We start from the raw sequence: 21,424 nt of genomic DNA on the forward strand, positions 1-21,424 counted from the left end.
TAATTCCGTTAATTCTCTAGTGTTAAATCTGGCACGAGACGTGCCAGATTTTGGCGAGACAACACGTCCTGAGGATGCCTCGTGAAGAGGCGAAACACGTGTCGAATTGTTTAAAGACAAATATTGGCGGAATTAACACTAAAGAAAACTCAAATCATTTGTATGCCATTTAGTATGTTAAGTAAATTTAGAAGTTGAAAGTTAACATATTTCTATGCTATCTATACATATATTGAAAATGGTCTTTGTTTGCGGCTCTTTCACGCCTAAACCACTGATCATATCATGAAACTACCACTATTTATCCGAATTTTTACTTATTTTTTTAATTCCAACGTTCCTTCCTTTTAAAATACGCCCAGCAAAGCGGGCGGGAACGGCTAGTTTAATACAACTTAGAAAACTTTGCCATATCTCACGCATTACGCGCAGATGCTGAGGACTATACTGTTTTACTATTTGTCTTACCTTAGATAATTATCAGGGTTCATCAATATATATACTATGTGTTACATTCAACCATCATGTATCTGAACGCCGAAGCCAGAACAAAAAACAGAACATTATAAGGTAACAGGAAACTGCCAATTAACATCATGTATTGGATGTCTCTATTATTGTCGCCTCGAGAGCTAAATGTTGCAACGGTGAGTTGACGCTGTGTTTGTATGTATAGGACAATTTAGATGGAAAGGCTACGGTCCTGTTTGCACGGCCTTTGTGTCAGTCAGCCGTTGATTACACACTAATTAATTGAATACCTACCGTGGCCGACTTTGATGTTCACATCAAAACAGTTCCTAAAATAGATAATTATACGGAGAATTTCAATATTTTTATAATTGAAGATAAAAGTAGTAGATATTTTGTTTCATATAGCAGTTTTTACTGTTTCTTTATAAAAATATGGTTCGATTTACTCACTTATTTATTTATTCATATATATATAGCAATAACAGTATTACAAACATAAACAAAAACAAAAATTTAAACTTAAAAAAAAACACTCGGTTTTAAAAGTATCGATATACACCACACATCATGGTAATATTAATGATAATATTTTTATTCACGTTTTTGTTAGAGATTGATTAGATAAGCTTTTGAATCCTTTACGTTTTCTGTTGTAGTAGTACTAGGGACTTACTACCTAAAATAAAATATATACCCTATAACAAAGGGATTTTGCGACGTCGTCGATACAAAATGGGTACGGTAAGAAAGCCACTGCTTCTATGATTTCTCTTGAGTTGCAAGAAGCATATCACGAACCATCATATGACTTGTAATCTTCTTCAGCTTTCAGGTACAGAACCTGGGAATAGATTGCATGCACTCTTCAGTATATCATTTCAGCTCAATTCTAAGACTATTTAATGTTTTTCGTAGTACCTATATGTCTTGTGTGTGTTTTCCATGTTCATGTTTTTACTGAGTGGCTACGGACATTCGCAAAATCAATGGTCAAGACATGCGTTGCTACCGTTTAAGGTGGGAGTTTGCTATATCCTTGAGACTCCCTAAGTCGTATCTGTTCGGGAAAACTACACCCGGTAATTGAGTTCACAAAGTGACTGCGAGAAGTTAGACTTTCCTCTCAAGACGCGCTGTTTTAGAATGGCAGATTTTTTCATGTAAATAAGAGACGAGTAATTGATCTGCCCTGCCCATTACAATGCAGTGCCGCTCAGGATTATTGAAACACCCAAAATTTCTAAGCGGCACTAAAGCTGCGCTCGTTAACTTGAGACATAATATGTTAAATCTCATTTGCCCAGTAATTTCACTAGCTACGGCGCCCTTACGACTGAAACACAGTAATGCTTACACATTACTGCTTTACGGCAGAAATAGGCGCCGTTGTGGTACCTATAATCTAGCTGGCATCCGGTGCAAAGGAGCCTCCCCCTGGTTTCTTTCTGAGTTGATCTTTAGGACATTTATCTATGCACGAAAAGTTTGAAACTATGACAATTTTCAGGGTTTCAAAATTCTGACAACAAATTTGTCAATTACAAGTTGAACTCATACAAGAAGGGTTCTGTTCCATCTGTACCCAGGCTACAGCCCGCATACTCTCTAAAGTCTCAAAGACTCTGACATATTCTGCTACTACAGTTGAACTAACACATTAATAATATTAACAATAAGTACATAAATAAAAAATTTTTAAATAAATATTCTGGTAAGTTTTGCTCTGATTGATAGACTGCGCTCTCTTGTTCAACTCGGCCGACTTTACCCGAGTACCCGAACGAGTGTTAGGTACATAGACGAACGTAATAGCTCAACAAAATAATTTGCTCAGTGCGTCCAAATAAATTTCCACTCAAAAAATTATTAAGTTTTATACTTAACATGTCTTACCAACCTTCAAGTTTAATTTCGTTTGAAAAGGTGTCTCGAGGGCGAACATCACCTTCGAACTTCGATGTAATAACTTTCTTAAGCTAAAATAAGTGAATGAACACTGTGTTAACGCCTGAAGCCACAAAGTAGGGCGTGGTGATTTAGTTTTGGGTATTACTTACCCAAACAAGACAATACCAGTTTTCTTTTATTCGAATTCGAAAAATTATTACTTGGAATGAAGTCCAAACAAACTAAATAATCAAAGTCTTTGATTGTAAGAATCTTTTTTTCATATAAGAGAAGTTGCTTTCTCTTATATGAAAACGGGCAAAAGACTCACGTCATAGGGAGTGGTAGTACAGATCATCAATCTACCAGTGGGAGGCTCCTTTGCACAGTTTGCTGGCTTGATTATAGGTACCACAACGGCGCCTATTTCTGCCGTGAAGCAGTAATGTGTAAGCGTTACTGTGTTTCGGTCTGAAGAGCGCCGTAGCTAGTGAAATTACTGGGAAAATGAGAACATCTTACGTCTCAAGGTGATGAGCGCAATTGTAGTACCGCTCAGAATTTTTGGGTTTTTCAAGAATCCTTATCGGCATTGCATTCTAATGGGCAGGACGTATCAATTACCATCAGCTGAAGTCCTGCTCGTCTCGTCGCTTACTTCCATTTAAAAAAATTTACATCCTCAACACCAAGGATCAAAAAATTGGTTGCTGGCCTTTGCTGTATTATGTTAGAAATATATAAAAGTAAAAGTCAGATCAGTAATAATATATAGTATTAACTATAATATAACAATGGAAATATTCATACTCAAGGGTTAGTTATTTAATTCACAGGATCAACGCATTGACGACGAGTTTTTTATCTGTACTTCTTTATCCCCATATCAAAGTTCCTTTATGAACTTATGTCGCTTCATGATGTTTACCAAGTGAAATATGCTATGATATGATCACTCCCTGTGATGAATAAATATATTTCTAGTAACAAAGTGTTTATATTTTTATAATGTTTAAAATGTTTATATATCGGTGTCTGATAGGCATAGAACATCTGTATCTAGATAATTTGTATGAAAGAGCGTTAGTTATTTATCAATCATTGATACCGTGCGATTGATTACTTCAAAGTGTACTTGATTTTATTTTACGTAAATTATCAAATATTTTAAAAGCTATAAAATACATCGAAGTCTTATTATCTAAGGCTCTTAGAAAATTAAAGAGAAGTTATAATATGTCTACTTGCGAAATGCTCCTAAAGCCTAACCGCACGGCTAAGAGTTAAGGTGATTCGCGTCCTCCGCCGAAGTATCTGCCAACCCTGAACCCTAGACTGAAGGACCGGGTAAAGCATCAACGTAAAACTCTTCTTCAACTTATTTGACACGAGGCATCCCCAGGAGATGTTTACACGCCGAACTCTGAAACGAGAGTCCACTCTCGTAATAACTCATATCATTTAAATAATTATGGATTTCCACAAAATAATGTCCATTTCTATTAATTCGCAAGCACTTTATTTTATTTATATCTAAAAAGAATAAGACTATAAATGTCATTTTCTTTATGAAAATAACGGCGAGACGAGCAGGACTTCAGCTGATGGTAATTGATACGTCCTGCCCATTAGAATGCAGTGCCGATAAGTATTCTTGAAAAACCCAAAAATTCTGAGCGGCACTAAAATTGCGCTCATCACCTCGAGACGTAAGATGTTAAGTCTCATTTGCCCAGTAATTTCACTAGCTACGGCGCATTTCAGACCGAAACACAGTAATGTTTACACATTACTGCTTCACGGCAGAAATAGGCGCCGTTGTGATACCCATAAACTACCTTGCTAGAAAACCAATGCACGCCCCTGTTTGACACGTCTGTACACGAGGCATCCTCTCGAGAGTCCACTCTCATAAAAACTAATAACATTTAGATTTTAGATAATTATGGATTTCCGCAAAATAATGTCCATTTCAATAAATTCCTAAGCACTTTATTTTATTCATATCTAAAAAATAATAACGATATAAATGTATTTGATTTCTTACCGAAATACTTACGTAATTTCGTTCGAATTACATTGAACTAAACCACAATATATTTAAAGTGCTGCTTAACATAACTTGAAGGTACCCGGAGACATCCGCTTTTCCTTCAATAAATCTTATTTACTTGTACGTATTATGAATACAACGTCAAGAGGGTTTCAAGTATAAAGTTAACTAGCAGTAGGCAAGTGTAGAGTGACCAATAATTTTGATAATACGAGACGAGGGTCGGGGACGCAGCAATAAGTTTCAGCAATAAGTAGGGAGGATGTATTTTGCATTGAACTCTTGAGAGTTTTCTTCTCTTAAAAATTTCCAAATTGAGTTAAGGAATATTTTGTTAAATAAATTTTGGTCATATTTTTGTCAGCAGTATGTAAAATTGGTACCTCGTGGGGTGTTTTGTGCACTTGCAATCTTTTTCACCTGCTAATAAGTTACGTTACAATTTATTTTGAATGAACGCCCTTAAAACAATTATTTACATATTTTTTCAATAGTCTAGTATAAAAGTTGTTATCGTCATAATATGTACACGTTTCCACGCCACCTATGAGGTAGTGTACTTAGCGCTATAACTTTTTGAATCGTTATATCTGAGAAACGGTGGCTCGTAAGAAAAAAGTATTGATACATTTTTTATAGATAATTTTATGATCTACAATTTTTGTCTGAGGTACTTTTATGATAAAACTTACCGTTATGCAGAAAATCGCGAAAAACTCATTTTTTCGACCTTTGACCTTGAATAAAAAAAAAATCCATACACGGGAATGATGGGGAACTTTTAAACGTTATTTATAATTATGTTTTGAACAATTTCACTGATTTTCAGCTTGTTGGGACTTTATGTAACTTCACTCTCATTTTTTGGTCTTAATTGACCGGACTACAAACAGCGTGGTGTCTCTACAATACACAAGTTAAGGCCGGCCTGCACGTCATATTTTGAAAAGTTTTTTGATTTATCTGTGGAGTGTGGAGATAGGCTTCGTACGGAAGCGGTAATGCGACTTCACAACATTGATATATCGTGTCTTGAGTAGTTTTGGAGTAGTTTCTATTGTTTCATCTTATTCATTTTGAGTATCATTTATCATAGTATACTTCAGGTATTTTAAACATTTTGTTTCAATTGTCGAATGGTAATAAAAGTAAAGTTTTTGTCAAAAGTATTCTAAACTTTATGAAGGTATTGTGATTTAGTTATGATTCAAACTTAGCCTATATTACATTAAGATCATAAAAATATAAACCAAATTGAAAATATCGGAATTTTATAAGGATTTAAATATGTATCAACATTTTTATTTTTTGTATTTTATCAGAGGGTCCCTGAAACGGATAGTAGATAGTGAAAAGAGGCGTGATATATTTGATTGCAATAGCAGCCTTTAAGGCTGACTATTTAAAGGAAAGCGATTTTAAGGGACTCCGTATACTCCCTGTCTCAGTACTACACATGACATTTTAAGTACATCTGATCTGTTTATGGTCAACAATGATTGCAAGATAACTTGCACCAATTGTACTCCAAACTTCAGACAGATTGGCGAACCCTGATGTAGTGCAACCCAGAACACAGTTACTAAAATTGTGCCTGTAATCTACGCATAATTGAAGTAAAAGGAACTTCTTTGTCGTTTACGACACTTATCACTATTTAACTTAATTTAAAATAAATATAATGTTATATTGATATAAGATTACAATACGAAACGTAACTCTCTATCTCTTAATATCGTCACTAACATAAATCTCCCTCTCAACTTCAATTCGCCTCGCCCGATCTCAATTTTCGTAACGTTCTCGTCACGCAATCACCAGCTTACTCCAGAAGTCAAGCGTTGCGTAAAAAAAGATGTTTTACTTCAAAATCGAAGAGTGATAAATTAATAGGCGTGGTTAAAAATACGAAATAAAGCTATTTGTCAACTCAATACGACTATGTAAACGATATTTAGTCACAACTCAGCAATAATAGCACTATATTATATTCATTTGCATCTCGTATTTAAATTATATACACAGACCTTTTTTCACAACTATTCTCAAGCACCCTTAAACCTTTTCCTAAATCAAATAAAATGAAAAAAAATGCAGTAAATTTAGCATTCAATTAAATTTTCTCTCGTTGTTATGGTTGCAAATATTGTTATCTAGCAGAACATAATATAGTACGGACAAAGAAGAGAGAAAATTCTAGTTTCCAATATTTATGTCTACAGCCAACGCGAGCGGATATCAGAGCTTGCATTTCAATCAGAAATACTCCTACGTCTTGTGTAAACTTCATATCAGATATCAAAAGTAATATCTTTTGCAGGCGAGTTGCACTTACCTTATCGTACGGGAACGCAAATATCCAATATCGGTTGAAATAAGGCGAGTTCTCATTATAACAGAAGCGAAGTCAAATACATGTGAAGTGTAAATTCAAATAATAATCTCATCCTAGTATTTTCTCTGCGGATTGCAAACACAGACGTCACTCTAAGTATTTGAACACATAAAGAAGGTACAAACCACTACATCCGCTTCGACCAACCAAAAGTATGGGTAAAAGAGAAAAGATTTCTCCCCAATAAAAAAAAATCCCCCACACTCGGGATCCAATAATTTTTAAACGAAAACCCACAACTACACACACCTAAAAGGAAGAGGCAAAACCCATCTGTTTGCAACAAATTTATTGCCTCGGAGATGGCGCTAAACTTTATATCGACAACTAACTATGACAAATACTATCTTCGACTCATTTCATCTGCAGTCCCCCTGAAAACAAGATCTAGAAAGGTTTTGAAATTTCGTGTTTACTAAAATTAAAATTTAACGTTTACGCAAAAATCTAAGGTAAAAACACACTTACAATTACACGCGTTTTAATCCTTTAAAAGTGTTTTATTTATATCTCATCCTACTAAGAAGTATCTAGAATTATAATCGACACAAAGCCTTTATTACATCCAAGTCTATTCAACACAGAATAGTTTGCAGTTAGTTAGTTAGTTAGGTGATTCAAGTACTAAAACAACCACTATCCAATTTAGTAGTACATCACTTTTACATAACATAATATTATATAACTCACATTAGGGCCCTAAACCTTCACTTTGATGTGTTCCACAGATGTTCCCTGAATTAGTTTTGAAGCTTTTAATTGAGTTTGAGAACGATTTGGTAAGTACTGAGAGAGTATTAATAACATATATTATTACTAGCTGATCCGACAGACGTAGCACATAATAGATAAAAACTGTTTTTTTATGATTAAGTCAATAATATTTCATAACATCAAGAATTATTTCGTAACATATGCTTCCTGTTGCTTTAATGAAATTGTTTCACAGCAGAACTGTCAAATCGTGCGTCACGAAATTCTCTCATAGAAAATATGTCCATACAAACAAATATTGAAAATAAAAATAATTATGGGTCCAAAATCGAAATAAAAACTATCTCTCAAGTTGGACCAAACTGCACTCCATGGAGTAATCCCCATTAAAATCCGTTCATTAGTTTAGGAGTCCATCGCGGACAAACGTGTCACGTAATTTATATATATTAAGATATATTAAGATTGTTGTTTCATTTGATGTGGTCTTGCTCGAGTGAAGTCATATGAGACTTTATATGACTACTGACTTAAGCAATTAAATAATTTGTCAATAATTGATTGTAATTCAGCTTTACATATGAAGCGATGGCTGGTTCATGCGTCTTGCCCGTGAACAAGAGCTTCTTGTGGGATAACTGAAAGATCCTGACATAAAGAAACCTGCTGTTTTTGTTACATTTCTTTAAATAATCGTTGATATGTTTAAAATGTTCGCATAATAACTATATTTATGTTTAACTTCCTATACTTCACACACACTGTAAATATTTATTTAAAGTATGTATGTCTGTAGTAATGCAATCACTGTACACAATAAGCCCTTGAGGTTTTTTTATGATTAACTAAGATTTTTATTTTTTTTTGGAAACTGTTAATAGCATTGATTGTATTAATAACAGTATTATATATTATATTATATTGATTTAAAAGAGTAACAATGAATTTTTACTTTTTCCTTACATTAAAGCTGTTTTCCGAAGTGGTAATAAATGAAAAAAGTTATAACTTAAGACATTCTTAAGTGTTTTTTTAACAGCATGAATAAATAACTTGATTTCGAAATTCTTAAATATCAAATAAGAATCTGATTGAATAGTAAATCGCGTAAATAAAAATTTATACAAATACCAATTAGTATTACTTAGTACATTACTTTGGCCTGGCATACTAACCAGGGCCTCCAGGGATAGTAAAAAAAATTGATATTAGAAAAAACCCAGCCCTTAAGCCTTTTAATTATAAGAACATAAGATAATAGTTAACGGATAGTTTATAATTCCTCGTGACTATTATTTGCCATCAAAAACATAAATTGTAAAAAAAAACAAGTTTCGCCACTCTAATGCTCTTCTACCGCACAAAGTTGTGAGATCCATGTTATATCAAGTCGGTCAATTTATTCAGTCCCTACTTATGAGCCCCTCTGTATTTAGTTATTACGTAATAAGCTCACCTGACAACATCTTATAGGGACCATATTAAAAATATTTTATATTTAAATAAATAGATTGGCTTGGCCATCGCAAGAAAACACAGAGCATCTTTTTTTTATGGAAATAAGTGACGGGACGAGCAGGACGTTCAGCTGATGGTAACTGATACGCCCTACCCATTATAATGCAGTGCCGTTTAGGATTCTTGAAAAACCCAAAAATTCTGAGTAGCACTACAATAATTGAGCTCGTCACCTTGAGACATAAGATGTTAAGTCTCATTTGCCTAGTAATTTCACTAGCTACAGCGCTTTCAGACCGAAACACAGTTATGTTTACACATTACTGCTTCACGACAGAAATAGGCGACGATGTGGTACCCATAATCTAGCCGGCTTCCTGTGCAAAGGAGCCTCCCGCTGGTCTTAAAAATTAAAAATTCAGGCTTGTAGTTTTACAACACAACGAAGTAAGGTCGATAATGATATCGTCAAAAACGGTAGGGGTAGAAAATGGCCTGAACTGCTTCGAGGAAAATATGGTACGGCCGTGCCGCTTGTTATTGCTCGACTTGGTAATCTTATATATATATTTCTTGTGTGCGTGTGTATGTCACTGAACTAGACCTAGACGGCTGGACCGATTTTGATGATATTTTTTGTGTGAGTTCAAGGGGATTCGAGAATGGTTTAGTTTCACAATTGAACTACCTCCTAAACGGCTGGACCGATTTTGATGATTTTTTTGTTTGTTTCAGTGAATTTGAGATTGGTTTAGATTCTCAATTCCGTCCATATAATATAATTCTCCTGCTCATGTGTATGTTAGTGAACTCCTCCTAACGGCTGGACCGATTTTTCAAATTTAAGGCGTGTGTACAGGACAACGTTTGTTGGGTCCACTAGTATTCATATATATTTATTATACAATATGTTTTACAAAAGTTCATGTACAGAAGCACATAGAAATAATGCAGATACACACAACTTAAAAAATATAATTCGATAATTCGTATACTTATATTGTATAAACTTCGTTGAGAAAAGAGAAAAACATTGCAGGCTTTTCTTTTGTTTTTAAATCCGAGTTTTATACAAAAATCGGAATTGATACAAGCACGTACGAGGCATTTGTATGTATTAACGTTTCAGTGAATGATTTAAACATCTGCACAACGGCGGACTCCAAAATATAGTAAATTTTTTGTGACTTTTCGTTGCCGTTCGCGTGTGTTTAATTCATATTTATTCCGGTCGAGTGCGATAACATAATCCACTTTTAACAGTTGGATTTCAACAATATTCGGCCACATTTAACTGTCGAAAATTGAATATATTAAAAGTGATAAGTTGGAAACACAACCTTTATTTCTTTTACTACAATTTAAATTTATTTCGATTTCCTGTTTAACTGCAAAGGGATTGTGTTAATGCCGCAATTATGATTGTTATTTTTATGAGATAGCTAAGTAATATAAACAATGATTTCTCATGACGTAATAAATAGTAGTCATAAGAAAACTAAAAAAACACAATTTTTATAGAAAACCGTTAGACAACGGAAGAACTAAAAAATTTAAAATTTATTTTGAAATTTAAAATAAACATCAATTCCTGCCTTATAGACGATTGATGAATGTTATGTAAATTAACACAAAAGTCTTATTTTGCAAATTGAAGAATGGAATAATTATATTAAATTAATGTACCTATTGTCATCGGTCCTCGATAAAGCTACGAAGTTTGAACTTAATCTGACCCTTTAAAGTGGGTCAAAATCGCGCCAAAATGAGTCGGTTACAAACAAACGTACATACTGGTGAAGCTAATAAAAAGCGTGTAAAAAGTATAGGGGCATGGTCAGCTTTGAAGATACTCATGTCATATCATAGAAACTGCTCTAATTAAAGGTTTCCACAGATTGGCTGATTTGGAAGCAATTTATATGAAAACCGCACTGCGGAGTGACGCACATTGAGGTGATGAGGATTATATATCACTACCACCGCTTCCGTAAAAATGGTACGCTGAGAGACAAGAAACTATTTCATTCTTGTTTTTGTGCGCTCTTTAAAAAAGAAACAATTTGTACGACATTGCAAAGTTGGGATTTAACGGCAGGAATCAAGTCAATCAACGGCCAATCTGAACACTCGATGTGATAATAGTACTATTTTAGATTTGTTTTAAATTTTAATAGAATATCATTTTGATTATGTCAATACTAAGCTAACTTATAACATATTACAGCATGAACTTATCTAATATATAAAATTCTCATGTCGCGCTGTTTGTAGTTAAACTCCTTCGAAATGGCTTGATCGATTCCCATGAAATTTTGAGTGCATATTGGGTAGGTCTGAGAATCGGACAACATCTATTTTTCATCCCCCTAAGTGTTAAGAGTGGTCCACGCCAATTTTTATTTTTATTTTTTTGACATTTTTTTTAAATTTGTTTGATTATGAGTCAGCATTAAAAAATACATACAACTTCAAATTTTCACTCATCTACGATCAACAGTTACTTTTGTATCGCGATTTTAATATCGGCAATACAACGTTTGCTGGCTCAGCTAGTTTACTTATAATAAGTACTTTTTTTTTGTAAAATATCGAACTCTGTTCATTTTATCATTAGATACAAAAATAATAAATACTACTTAAATATTGAAACAGTAAATATTAACTTCTTCTCATCTATTGTCTAACAACTTTTTTCAGTATTTAAAACATTTTTAATATCCCGAGGCTTATTAGCATGGCACAATATTGTTCTCAGATAAGAAACAATAAATAGCTACAAAATACGAACAATATTTTAAGAAACCATTATCTTTAAAGTTTTTATAGAGGCAAAATGAGACGGGGAAATGCAAAATATTTTCTTGCACAATATCAGAACATTACTTGTTAGAATGAAAAATGTTAGTTCTTATTTCATATTTATTATTTTGGCCAGGATATACTATACAGATACCTTACCGTACTACTTAAATAAGTATTGCTTAAAAGTCCCATTATCATAATTTTCTGTGCTACAAGATTCAGAATAAATAAAAAAAACTGAATGATTACCTGCATATTACATATATTAAAAAGGAGAAGAAAAATTTGTGTTTTTATATAATAGGTGTGTATATTTCTGCGTTAAGCCGATAGAAAACATAACCTTTATTTATTTACGGCCGTTTTCAATAACCTATCTATCCTTAGTTTAACTTACTAGTGGTAGACAAATCTATCTTTTTACGCTTACTTACATTACAATAACCTATTGACAGATAGCATTGGACTATGACTTATAATATAACTATAATGGACATAACTATGGAAAGATATGATCTTGTCAATAAACGGTAATGGCAATATATCCATATGTAGAGATACGTCCACATTCGCACGACACGCCACAAGTTAGGATATCATCCCCACCATCCGGATGTGTGGCGGTCCTCCACAGTGCGGTTTTCAAGGAGCTTTCTTCCACGTACTACAAAGCTGTGGAATGAACTTCCTTGTGCAGTGTTTCCGGGACTATACGACATGGGTACCTTCAAAAAAAGCGTGTATCTTGTGATTCCTCTGGTGTTGCAAGAGAATGTGGGCGGCGGTGATCACTTAACACCAGGTGACCCGTACGCTCGTTTGTCCTCCTATTCCATAAAAAAAAATACCTACCCATTCAATTTTCAAGAATTTCATTTCAAGAATTGCAGGGCTTACCATTATACAGTATTAATAATAGTCTGGTCTGAGTCGTAATATAACATGTTATATCTATGTTGTAAGACGGTGCAGAACCTTTCGTGTGGGAGTTGGACAAAGAGTGGCCTGTTTCTCGTATGTTCTTCTCACTGCTAATTTACAAATTACGATTGGATATAACAGAAATAACGACCGACGATCAGCGCTGATCGTCGGTCGAGCTTAGCTAATTAAAACATATGAACGCATTTAGTCCAGCGCTATGCTACGCGCGTAGAGCTGGACAGATAAATTAGTCCGTAATCCGTTCAGTGCGTCGCTGATCGAGCGACTCACCACCATTGACCAATTCGTGTTCTTGCTTTTTCGAATAAACTGTATAACTTTCTCCTCCAATTTGACGCTCTGTAATAATTGGGTAAAAGGTGGAGAAGATATCATATCTTCTCCACCTTTTATTCCGTCATCGTTTGCGTAAGTAGTACGCACATGTTAAAGAGGTTTAAAATGGATTCATTTCTCATCGCAACTACACACGCGCAATCGCTTATTAAGTTAGCTGTCAGCTGAACACTGTATGGTCAGCGCATAATATGGTACGCGCTACGCTCGACCGACGTTAGCACTAACCATCGGTCGAGCACTAAATGCAGCCTAAGCCCTACACAAGGCCGGTCTGGGCTCTGTACAATCACGGTACTGTCGTATCTTTACGTTCCGAATATTTTGTAGGTGTGATCTTGAAAAATCTGACACAGGTCCTGATTAAATAATAACTATGATATACTTTTTTTTTTTGCATAATAGTAATGATGGTAACAGGTGAACTATTATGACAAAGAAACTATTTTTTATCTAAATTTCAGAAACTTTTCCTTGTGAGGTTGCTCATTGACTTTTTTTTTTAAATGCTCCGGCATCTTAAAAATTATCTCGCCTCTCGATTTCTGTTGGCTATTTATATGCATATACAAAATGAATCGCGGCTGTACGAACCTCCATGAATTTGTATAGCGGCAGTCATTTAGAGAATAAAATAGTAGAATGGAGAATAAAATCGTAGGATATCGAAAATTTGCGTGCAATGCTTGCCCTGTACTTTCCCCGTGGCATAAAAAGAATAGGGGAGTCCCAGGCCCATGGGTGTCGTAAGAGGCGACTAAGGGCTTTTTAGAAGTGGGAGAGTCGTCAGCACATTCGGGCCAGACTCGTCCGGGTTAATTACCACCCTCGCACAGAATACCGGCGTGAAGTAGCGGCCTAGTGCCGAGGACCGGAGGCCATTTCCATTCTGGTCGTTGTCGAAAGCTGCTCTTGGTAACTTCAGCCAGCCGTCAATGCCGCCGTTGCACATGAGGAATGACACCCTGGCCCATACGGCAAAAGAGAAAGCCGATCTCCTGTGCGCTCTTTTCGCCTCCAACTCGACTCTTGACGACAACGGAAAAACACCGCCGACCATCCCGCGGTGTCAGAGCTCTATGCCTGAAGTACAGTTCAGACAGAAAACTGTTAGGCGAGCTCTGTTTTCGTTGGTCGTCAGGAAGTCGAGCGGGCCAGATGGCATTTCTCCAATCGTGCTTAGAACGTGTGCCCCTGAGTTGACGCCGGTGCTAACGCGTTTATTCCGGCACTCTTATTCCAAAGGCGTAGTCCCTGACTCATGGAAGTCAGCCCTTGTCCATCCGATCCAAAAAAAAGGAGACAGTTCGGGTCCGGCAAACTACAGGAGAGCATAATTAGCCGTCAGCTCTTGGTATACGTAGAGGGTCACCAGTTGATCAACGACCGACAATACGGGTTTCGCCATGGTCGGTCGGCAGGTGATCTTCTGGTATACCTAACACATAGATGGGCTGCGGCTATTGAAAGCAAGGGGAAAGGCCTGGCAGTTTTCCTGGATATAGCGAAGGCCTTTGATCGTGTATGGCACAAGGCGCTCCTCTCTAAACTTCCATCATTTGGGCTTCCCGAGACCTTGTGCAAGTGGACCTCCAGCTTCCTCACTGGGCGCAGCATACAGGTCGTTGTCGACGGACATTGCTCGAACCCGAAGCCCGTGAATGCTGGAGTGCCCCAAGGCTGATTGCTATCTCCTACGCTGTTTCTTCTGCATATCAATGATATGTTGGACACCTCCAACATTCATTGCTATGCAGATGACAGCACTGGTGATGCCGTATACACGGGCCATGCACGTCTCTCTCGGGAAATCGTCGACCAGAGCCGGGAGAAACTTGTGTATTCTATCGAGTCCTCTCTTGAGAAGGTCGCGGAATGGGGTAAATTGAACCTTGTCCAATTTAACCCCCAGAAGACTCAAGTTTGCGCGTTTACCACTAAAAAAACCCCATTTGTCGCATCACCGCTCTTCGACAACACTTCCCTAAAAGCCTCGCCTACTATCGGAATACTGGGTCTCGAAATCTCGAGCGATTGCCAATTCCGTGGCCATCTGGAGGGCAAAGCCAAATTGGCTTCAAAGAAACTGGGCGTCATTAATAGAGCACGGCAATACTTCAAGCCGGCCCACATTCTAGCGCTGTACAAAACGCAGGTCCGGCCACACATGGAGTATTGCTGTCATCTCTGGTCTGGCGCACCCCAGTATCAGCTCGATCCATTTGACCGCGTGCAACGCAGAGCAGCTCGAATTGTCAGGGACCCAGTACTCTGTGAACGGCTGGATCACTTGGCATTGCGTACAGACGTCGCTTCATTGTGTGTCTTCTACCGCATTTATCACGGGGAGTGTTCTGAAGAGCTGTTTTACCTAATTCCTGCCGCCGAATTCCACCTTCGCACGACACGCCACAAGTTAGGATATCATCCTCACCATCTGGATGTGTGGCGGTCCTCCACAGTGCGGTTTACAAGGAGCTTTCTTCCACGTACTACAAAGCTGAGGAATGAACTCCCTTGTGCGGTGTTTCCGGGACGATACGACATTGGTACCTTCAAAAAAAGCGCGTACACCTTCCTTAAAGGCCGGCAACGCTCCTGTGACTCCTCTGGTGTTGCAAGAGAGTGTGGCCGGCGGTAATCACTTAACAACAGGTGACCCGTACGCTCGTTTGTCCTCCTATTCCATAAAAAAGGCCTTATTTTACGAGGGAATCTGGTCATTCAATCGGCATTTGTTCATAACTTTATAAGTTTTAATTTTTTCGCTTAATTATTATCTCGACAAAGAAAAGGGCGCTGAATACCAATAAGTAGGACATATTCATACATATTCTTACTATACTGCAGTTTTAGTCGATCTTTTTTGCTTATAGCATCGCTAGCATCTAATCTGACATACGTAAGCTTCTGTGACTTCCTAACACCTTTTTACTAACAAATCGCTTGTCTATTCACCTACCTAACTCCACAACAGATAACAATGACAGTTAAAAATAAATGTAACATAAAACTTTAAATTTTTATATTTATTTCTACAATATACACTCAAAATTATGCGTTGGCTCCTGGACTATCGATATTTTAATATCAATCCGCGGAATCCCAGCTGAGTAAAACAAATATGATCGGATCGCTTCAATAATAGATCAACAACTGGACAATTGAATTTCTCAAACCATTCTAACTGAAGTAAATAAACAGATCTATAATTGGCACGAACACTCGGAAAAGAATAAAACCTATGTTCATGACTTTTATAATTATTAATATTGTTGGTACATGTAGGCACTGCACACTGAGTCTGCATGTCCGATAAAGTATTAACTACTAATAAATAACAGTACAAAGTCGGCAGGCAAAGTAGTGTTTATGCGGGGCCGGGAGGAGCTTAGCTGGTTGGAGTTGCATCTACCACCATCGCTCGAAAAATAGACGTATATTATGACGAAAAAGAAAGTGGTACGGAGGGCGTGTGAGTGAGTGACGTGCTAACCCTGAGCTCTACCGGGCTCACGTAGGGATCACCGGTAAGCACTCTCTGCCCCTACCGCACCGCACAACTAAACTATGGGAAGAGCTTCCCTGTGTGGTGTTTCGAGGACGATACAACATGGGTACCTTCATAAAGGTACCCTGTAGGCGGAGGTGCTCACTTAACACCAGGTGACCCGAACCCTCGATTTGTCCTAAAAATCCTTTTCCATAAAAAAGCCGCAACTTTGCACTTTATCTTTACTTAATAGATTTTGTACTCATTTGGCAGATAAGTTTGATTTACATTGGTATTTATTCCGTGACTACCAGTGGTACCAGAATCAGTATTCAAATGCACTTGCATATGCACTGAATGAAAAGTGTTATAGATTAAAGATATATCATAAGCAATATCTTACTGGCACTTTCATACGATGAAAATTTAGATTCCACAATCCAATATTATTTAAAATTTCACAAACTTCGGCCATCAATTCTTGTAATGTATGAATGCAAAACAACAGTATTGAACTTTTATTCGTCAGGCCATTTATCAGTCTAATTTATAGCTTATATAGTAGCAATATAGCCTAGTATCGCACGCAATTTTGAGATATTGCGTGTTACTTGTAATGTATGTGGTAGATGGGCAGATACAGTGCAATAAATTTGTATTATGTAGCAATAAGTTGTGTCGACGAGGTTAGTGCAATAAACAGGCTCTGTGAATAGATGACGTCATAATGTAGGATATATTCTGTGTATGGCTTAATACAGTTTTACTTTAGAATTGTTGTATGAAATAAAAGATGACAATTAAATACTTCATTATTTCATTAACAACCGATTTTTTACCGGAGTATAAGTATTTATCTAAGTTTAGTACCATTTATTACCTTGATTATTATTGTTATTGTTGTTATTCCAGAACATCTACAGAACTGACTAACTGTATTTAAAAAAAACTTAAAGAGTCTTAGACCATCTTCTGTTATGAATTTAAATGCAATGGTGAAGCCATTGCATTTAAATTCATAACGTTCAAACGTGTAAATTATAATTCATGGAAAAAAGTGTTGATTACAACTAGACTCACTATCACACTCATGTCTCTCAATTGTCTGAAGCACAACTCTGCCAACGCGTCTATTAGGCAGAGTTTTATGTGACGAAATAAGGTATTAATTTAAATTAATGTTATATGTAAAAGGTAATGTGTTAATGTATCTATACATTAACACATTAACAACCCGTAAAATACGTAGAATGTACCTTCATTTCTATCTACCTTGCGGAACGACAAAATTTTTAATAGAATTAACCTACTGAAACAACCTAAACGAACACTTACTTTTTCATAATGAACGTCAAATTTACAGATACGGCTCAAAGTGGTGGAATTGCTCAATACACAACCTCGCTCGTATGGTTGTGGCTTGAGCAAGGCGGATGGCTTGGCTTGGCGTATGGCCTTTGTGGCATTTCGCACCATCGTCGGTGTTATTGATGCGAAAACTGATCCAACACGCTGTTCCATCTCGGCAACCGTTGAGCAATTGGAGAAATACAGTCTGTCTTTCACATAACCCTTTTTTCCAACTTGACATTTTTTGAAGCCAGTACTTGAGTATAATGACACCCTTGTATTGAGCAAGCAAACATTTATGAATGAAAAATAGAGAAACAATTAATGTAGACAAATTATTAGGTAAAAAAGGTACTTAACCTTTCTCATTAATAATCTGGTTCCCTGACATGACAGCTGACTAGGCTTGACAAAGTTTTGGGCTTTGATATTTAATTATATTTTTTACAGGGTATTTTGCAACACGTTGTCTACCACGCCACTCGGAAATTTTGACGACTTTAAGGCGATTGGGAATCTAGTTGGTTTTAGTACATCAATGGTCAAAGCAGATTAAGTTTGGACTGTCTTGTGTACTTGATACCCACAAGCGTTGAAATTGGCAACGTGTCATGGCAACTGGATGAACGTTATGGCAAAGAATTAAATGCGAAGAAACAACACTCATATTTTTATAGTGTTAGATTGGCGTTCCCTGAGTTAACAAGAACTCCATTCATCAAATAAATTATTATTATATTTCATGAGCTATGAATAATTTGGCGAATTCAGCTCCTTTCATGGACTGAAACGCCACGACATATTACTTTATAAAAGCAATCTCAGGCGATTAAAAAGTTTCAGTATCATATCAGGCTCCTTAGCAACGCTTCTTAAGATCGCCCCTAAGCGAGATTGAATATCGATGTGCAAATTAAACAGGAAAACAAATGGACTTGCTTAACTTTGTAACAACAAAATTCATAATTTTTGCGGCTAAGAAAACCATAGTATACCTGACGTGGTCCTTTAACGCCCAGGCGGACTTTATTAGGTCAATTTGACTAGGCTATTTATACAATTAGCCTCTTGATTGAGCCATTGTATGTGTCAGTAATTTTTTCAACCAGGCCAGGGCGTCCAGATATGTAGTAGCATTTAAAGACATGCTTCTGGAAGTAATGGTGGAAATCGAAGGGAAAAAGCTTTCTGAACTTCTTGACTGAACTGAGCGGCATCGCAATAGCGCTCGTTACTTTGAGACATAAGATATTTTCTCATTAGGCCAATTATTTCACTAGCTTCGACGCGCTTCAAATCGAAACACAGTAATGCTAACACAATACTCCTTGATTGCAGGAAAAGGCGCCGCTGTCATACCCATTTAGCCGGCATCATGTGACATATTGTCTGTCACACCTGGTAATTAGGTACTTGTTTAAGGGGTAGTTGCCTTTACTTAATATTTTGCATATTTTACACCTGTTTCGTGTATAAGTTTACGGGCAAGATTATTTGGTCCCACCGTATCTCTCTTTATCGTATCTCTATTCTGTAATGCACACTTCTTCCGTTTTAATTTTGCTGTGAAGAATGGGTAGACATGCGTTATGTATACAATTGCCTTAAATCCTCTTTTGGTGAGTCATCTGTTGTACCATCACCCAGCAGCTTGATTGGTCCCCTGCAGGCATACTCAGTTCGTTTTTGTAATGTATAGAAAGACTTTTCCAACATTTTCATACAACGATCTACAAATTTTGATGTTTTATTATATGATGCATAAAAGGTAAATTATTAATGAAAATTTTAAATCTTAATCTAAATTTCAACAACAGGTTTAACTTAAATATATCAACGGTAGGCTTCAAGAAATGCTCACTACATCTAATTGCTTTAGTGGTAAGTGTTAGAATGCTTCTTCGAAATCCGAGAGCTTTTGTTTATTCATGAAAGCGGTGCTCCACTTTAAATCTAGTCACCGACGCGACGTAGGAAAAAGTAAATCTTTTATTTGGAAAATTTATTTATTCAGGACAAGAAGTTTTGGTATTTTATTTTATGTGAGTTCTTAGAAAAACACCAATAACGAATTACTTGATTAATATGCTGAAAGTTATTATCAGTGCGTGAGTTGATAAAATTTATACTTAAATATATGAATTTTCCAAGATTGTTTCCATGTATTAACAATTCTCATTTAAACCTACTTTTTTGCATACATTCTTCATTAGATATTAGCTGACCTAACTACATAAAAATTACTTCGTATCGTGTTTTCTCGTTATTTACCTACAGTTTTTAATTATGTTTCTAAACAATCTGTCATTTATTCAAATTCCCCTTCCTTCTATTGCTTACCCTATTGGTAGATAATGATATTAAGGCATCGACAAAACGTAGGAGATTCAGATTATCAGTTGTTAAACCTGGAAACTATTCTGGTAACTTTATGTATTATGTAATACCTATGGAAAAAGAAGCAAATTACTCAATTCGTGTAAGTTCTTTTTGTCATTTTTACTATATGGGTGTTAAAAATGAGTATTGGCAGACCATCTAGTAAATCAAATATACTTTTATTTGTGAGAATGGAATACGGAGGAATTAAGGATTGCAATAAATAAATAGGATTTAAAGGACAGGATAAAGAAAAAAACAAAACAAATAAGAATCTATAAACACATACAAACAGTTAAAGTGCAGATGGGTGAATGGGCAAGACTAATAACATTATAGCAAACACGAGACAGCAAAAGAAAACAAGGTGCGACGGGAACATAACATTGTGAAAATAGCAGGTATTTTATAGATTCATTCGGGAAAGGATAGGACAGAATGTAAATCTATAGAGTAACTTTGACGAAATGCAGCACGTTCTGCATGAAATTCATGACCATTTGTATATTAATTTTTTATAAGTACATTTAAGTAGATAAATTAACAATTAAGTTTTTTAATGTTTTTATTAATTTTTGAAATTAAACATATTTGTAATTACAGCCACATCTACACATTCATATCAAAGGGACATCATGAATCAATAAACGTAGATAGTGTCTACGGTACAGTCTATGCAAATTGCTTTGCGTGTAGCACGCTACATCGTAAACCCTCGTAAAATCAGCATTTGAAAGAATTTGGACTTTGAGTACATTAGGTTTAAGGTTCCCTTTTAGCCACATGTGATCAATGATTAGAACTCTTCTTTATCTTTTTATGAGAGCAAAGGTTCTAAGAATGAATATCCATAATATGTATTTTACATTATCTATATAATTATTATACATAACGATCATTTACTTCGTTTATTTGACCTGCATGACAGATTCATATCTTTACCACTTCAAATTGAATTTTATAATCGAAAAAGCGAATAAAATTATATCTCATTGTAAGATTTCCACTTAAATTAAAAAAATCTTGATTGTAGAGAGAGAGAGAGAGCGCGCGTATTTATACGTTATCTTAAAATTTTTAATTTAAATAAAGTAGGACTCGATCTACTATTTTTTAAAGTGAATTAAAGAATTAG

The 21,424-nt window shown here is 36.0% G+C and overlaps 1 protein-coding gene across 2 annotated transcripts in view; it reads right to left on the bottom strand.

Moving 5' to 3' along the window:
- Nucleotides 1–21,424, bottom strand: part of LOC126979890 (pseudouridylate synthase RPUSD2) — a 469,930-nt gene that overhangs the window by 368,280 nt on the left and 80,226 nt on the right. The gene's annotated exons all lie outside the window — the stretch shown is intronic.

Source organism: Leptidea sinapis, chromosome 4, assembly GCF_905404315.1.
Source record: "Leptidea sinapis chromosome 4, ilLepSina1.1, whole genome shotgun sequence".
Lineage (NCBI taxonomy): Eukaryota > Metazoa > Arthropoda > Insecta > Lepidoptera > Pieridae > Leptidea > Leptidea sinapis.